Source organism: Cyprinus carpio, chromosome B1 (genome assembly GCF_018340385.1).
Source record: "Cyprinus carpio isolate SPL01 chromosome B1, ASM1834038v1, whole genome shotgun sequence".
Lineage (NCBI taxonomy): Eukaryota > Metazoa > Chordata > Actinopteri > Cypriniformes > Cyprinidae > Cyprinus > Cyprinus carpio.
In genome coordinates this window covers 26712301-26717682 of record NC_056597.1, presented here as the reverse complement: position 1 = coordinate 26717682, position 5382 = coordinate 26712301, and the positions used below count along the sequence as shown (strand labels likewise).

General features: G+C 35.3%; 1 long non-coding RNA gene across 1 annotated transcript; it reads left to right on the top strand.

The window, feature by feature from the left end:
- Nucleotides 1-2225: 2225 nt before the first annotated feature.
- On the top strand, nt 2226-4006 carry LOC122135919. The gene is made up of 3 exons (XR_006153778.1): nt 2226-2697; nt 3610-3696; nt 3965-4006. It is a non-coding gene; the product is annotated as an uncharacterized LOC122135919 (long non-coding RNA).
- Nucleotides 4007-5382: the final 1376 nt, after the last annotated feature.

The window sequence follows — 5382 nt, the reverse complement described above, 5'->3', positions numbered from 1 at the left end:
GTGCCTCTAGAAGCTTGCATTCTGCAAGTGAATGTTCCTTGATTGTTCATCCCAAAGAAGCACAAAATCACTTTCCACAGACTTTTACCATGAACTGTTCCCTCCTGGTGGAATGACCTGCCCAACTCAATCCCAGTACAGCTAAGTCCTTAGACATCTTCAAGAATGGCGGCTAAAAACAACACATCTCTTCCATCTGTATTTGACCCTTTAACTCTAGGGGCCCTATTTTAACGATCTAAACGCAAAGTGTAAAGTGCATGGCGTAGGTGCACTCAGGGCGTGTCCAAATCCACTTTTGCTATTTTAACGACGGAAAAACGGTTGGTGCGCCCGGGCGCATGGTCTAAAGTGGGTTTGTCCCTATTCTTCTTTCACGATGAGTAATAGGTGTTTTTTTGGGCGTAACGTGCAATAAACCAATCAGAGTCTCATCTTCCATTCCCTTTAAGAGCCAGTTGCGCTTGTGCCATGATGGATTTGCTATTTACATGGCGGAATTTGGCAAGCGCAAAGACAGAACGCCTCTCCGAGATGAAACGGAGCTGCTCGTGCTCGTAGCCTAATTCTGATACATGCGATGACCATCCATTATGACATGTAGGCATTTTTATATTTACAAAAAATTCTTATGCATTGCAATCCTTTAATTTTTAACATTTGGCATGTTTGTGTGCTGCTGCTGTGCATCCCTGTGTTTAATAAGCACTGTATACGTGCGTTGTGGACCCGCCTATACTAACACACTCTTTAAATAACACATTGCGCCAAAAAAGCATTTAACATTGCGCCAGACTTTAGACCAGGTTTGAGTTGGTCTATGGCGCAGTCTATTTTCAGCTCCTTAAAATAGCAATGCGCCAGCAATGCGCCTGAACACACCTCTTTTTTAGACCATCATGACCATGGGCGCAAATGCATTTGCGACTTGGCGTTGGACGGGAAAATGAGAATGGCGCCGGACTGAAACTAGCAAACACACTTGCGCTGCACCTTGCATCGCATTGTGCCGGGTGTATGATAGGGCCCTAGCACTCTCTATTCTAATTCTAATCTTAAAAAAAAAAAAAAAAAAAAAAAAAAAAAAAAAAAAAAAAAACTTGTCACTTTTAGACTTGCACTCTATTCATTTATTGCTTGTTTTCTTAAAAAAAAAAACTAGCATTAGCTTTTCTTTCAATCTTTTTGTGTTTTGTTTGTTTTTATTTATTATACAATAAAAAGCAAAAAAATGCCTCTAACACTAGCTTGCTCTATTCTTTTTCTATTCTATCTGTTTTCTTTTAATTATAAACATGTACTGCGTTAAGCTTACTGAGATTTGTTATAGCACTTGCATATCTTTGCTCTTTTGTTGATTTTGTTTGCTTCCAACGTCCTCATTTGAAAGTCACTTTGGATAAAAGCGTCTGCTAAATTACTAAATGTAAATGTACATTTAAAACAACAACAATAATATTAATAATACAAAGTACAAACATGACAGCAAAATACAGAGGAAGGGATGTCACAGACATACATGGAATATATTACTGAAAAATAAATAAATAAAATCAGAATAGATCCATAAAAAGGGGGGTGGGGTGGATATGGGGGGTTCACTCAACTTCACCTCTATCCTAAAAGACATTCTGAGAAAGACAGAGTAAAAGTGCATTAATGTGTCATCTGTATAACAAACCTGGAGAATGGGTAAATGGGTTATGGTTGATGACTTCACAGAGATCATCCCTTTGGGGGAACCATTGAAATTATGAATCCGTTATAACATAACAAAGCCTCATTTACTGAAAACATGTCACTTTGCCAGTTTGATACATGCTCTGAATCACTGTTTCGAATCAAATGATTCACAAAGGTTTTGAAGCTTCACAAAGCCATCACCCACCACTCTATCCTTCCACACTAGATTTTTTTTTATTCCCAGGGATAGCATATGTTCTGCTCTACACCTAGGTATTTTAAGAAAGAGGTCCCAAATCTTCTGAAACTTAAAGGGTTTATCTCTTAGCGCTGTGGACTGGAGTAGGCTTTGTTACGTAAACCAGTTACATCAAAAGTAATTTAAAAGTAATTAAAGAGTGGTCTGATAACATTGCCTAAAATATGTAACATTCTGAATAAAAATTGTCTGTCACAAGTAAAATGTGTTAAGACTTTTATTTAAAAAAGTAAACATTCCAATTTCAGAAGGAGATTTAGAGCGTCTTCAGGGAAGTATGAATATAGCGAATGTTTCATCAAACAGTTTCGTTCAGTTTAATAGCTTTAAAGGCTATACATTTTCTCATTCAACTGAAATATGCATCTCCTCTACTGACCTTTACACAACAGAGCGCCCCCTGGCGAGTGAGATCTGCCCTGCCATCATCTTTCGTGGTCATTTTTCATAAACTATATATAGTGCATCTTGTAGGTTGTGGTTGGTAGTCTTCCTGAACACAGACACACACTTGGGTCTGACATCAAGCATTTGCCATGTATGTACATTAAACATCAGCATTAGCAACCAATAGCATCCAGTGTGGTTTCAGCTTTCAAACTTCCTCTAAATTGTTCTTACATCCAGTCTTAATAAACTAAACTAAACAGAGTAAAAGTGCATTAATGTGTCATCTGTATAACAAAAAATGTCTCTACGATGCTTGATGTTGGTCGTCATCTGCCTTGTGTTCATCACCACAGAAGCTGTTTCAGGTAGGCTACATGATGTTTTAAGGTTTTAGTGAAGATTGCACAACATCTGTTTTTGTTGACCCTAAAGCAGTTTGATTTTAAATTATATTGAAGTATAACCTAATTATATATCAATTATAAATGACTGTATTGAATAACAGATACATGTTTGTTTAAGGTTAACTAAATTTCATATTTTATACATTAGGTGAAGAAGTGAAGATACATGTTTGTGGTTTCTGTTTCTGAACTTCCTCTGTATTTGCAGTTTGCATCTCGAGTGTGTTTGTAAAATACATAAACCAGTTAGTTTTAACCTAGTTTTAAACAACGTCATAGAATTGTAGGCTAAAAAAAACTAAAAAAATTACCCTACAACATCTCCCTCTCCAAACTAATTTAAACTTGACTAGTCCCAAAAATACTATATGACTCATATAGTAAAGTGTCGTAAAGTGTTTTTTAAAGGGATAATTCACCCAAAAATTTAAAATCTGTCATTAATAGGGTGGCTTCACTGAACACGTCCTGGCCATGACTTCTATATTGCCTAAAATATCCAGGTTTTGTCTTTGTTTTCCTGTTTTTAGACTTGCTGAAGGTAATGAACAAAAAGTATTTTTACAGCTTCATAAATTTGCGGCTGAACCTCTGATGTCACATGCTCTGTTTTACCGATGTCCTTGCTATGTTTCTGGATCTTGCTGTCTATGCAGGGTCAGAGAGCTCTCGGATTTCATCAAAAATATCTTAATTTTTGTTCTGAAGATGAACAAAGGTCTTAGAGGTTTGGAACAACATAATCATAAGACTAATAATGACAGAATTTTCATTTTTGGGTGAACTATCCCTTTAAAAACCTAAATCTAATCACTGAAATGTGTGCGGTTGTGAAATTGTTTAATTAGCTTAATTTTTTTTTTTCTTCTTTAGATTTATGGGGATTTGTCATTTGGATTGCCATTGTTTCCATCAGCATGGTTTTTATCATCCTTTTCCTGTTTATACCACCTTGTCACAGTAAGACTACTGATGTATTTTATCTTTTAAAACATTTAAAATTTATTTCTTTCATCTGTGCTTACCCTTTGGTTAAAACTCAAACATCTGAGTCACATCAGAAGAAAGGGAAAGAGAATTTTGACTTAAAATAAATATTGTCAATTATTATAAAATGTTTACTGTAAATGACTGTCACAATAAAACTTGGACTTTGTATTAATAAAATAAATAGGGTCAATTATGATTAAATGTTTACTGTAAATGACTGTCACTGTTTTTCTCAAAGATTATTGTGCTGCTTGCAACGGGAGACACAAGACTTTCCAGAGTAAGTTTATTTTCTTAATTCCTTGTGAAAGTATTAATGTGCAATATCACAGACAAATCAGATTTTAGTCTATGATCAACTTCAGCTATGTACATTAAATTATTAGCATTTTTTCTGTTGTTGTCTCCCTCAGAAATGACAGTCGATTCTAAATCCCAGCTTTACTGAAGCAACTGGAGCTCTTAACTATCTGTGCCTTCATAACTTTGACTGTTGCTTTTTGACCTCTGTGTCTGCTGGACCATGCTTTTTATTTTCAAAGAGGGACAAGATGAGAATCTCTTCTGCTTAATTTTTTTTTTTCTTTTGGCCAAGACTGGTGTGGAGAGTAGAGAAGTACTGAGAAGAGGAGAGAGACTGAAATACATCTACCATCTGCAGCAAGATCCAACTATTGTGAACTTTGTGGATTTAAGTTATGTGACTGTGGTTGGTTTTGCTGTGTGCCACTCAAAACTGAAATGTGAGCTAGATAGGAAGATCATAGACAATTATCTTTATGTAGGGAGGGTGGGTGGCAGTTTTTTTTTTCTGGTTTTGGATTGAGGGTATATTTACAGACAATGATTAATGCTGTGTTTTTTGCAAGCTAATTCTTGTTCAGAACAATCACTTTAGCAAAGTTTGTACGCTTTTTCTGGTCATTTTGATGAATAATGATAATTTGTTCAATAAATCTATTGTCATTTAAATATGTTCATTTAAAATATATAAAAAATATATAATGTAATTTTATCCATTTTCATTTGCTCCATTAATCTATAACATAAAATTAAATCAATTAGCACGTAATTAACTCGCTGTCGTGATCGTGTCAACGATTGGTCAAAGCTCCAGCTAAATTGTGAAACATAGATGTACAGTAGGAAAGTGTGTTTTTGCATCATTTCATGTTTAAGAGAAAAATCAAATGCACCTTTGCCCCAGTGATCCCGTTGTACCGTGGTACTGTCACAACACTTTTCACAAGGCTAGTGTAGTTGTTTTATTTTATTTTGTTTGTCTGTGGACTGGAACTTACACTTTTGTTTTTTTTGGTTTTTTCACATAACAGGTCCCTAAACCTGTAATATAAAATATACTTAATTCCCACCATATTTCTGATATCATTTTATCAAACTAATCTGACTAATTTGATCATTAAATCTAAAACTGCGACTGCAGCTTGTGTACAGCGCATTAGCATTCGTTAACCAGTTAGCTTGTCAGTCGCTGTCCATTCAAATTTCTATTTGCATCTATTACTGTTTTCTTTTTTTCTCACTCCGTTTCTTTTCTCTCTCGCTCCGTTTTTCACGAGTTTATCAAACAACTATGGAAAGTCAGAATCATTCATCAATCACAATGAGTAATGGCTTCTTCTCCTGCTATTGTTG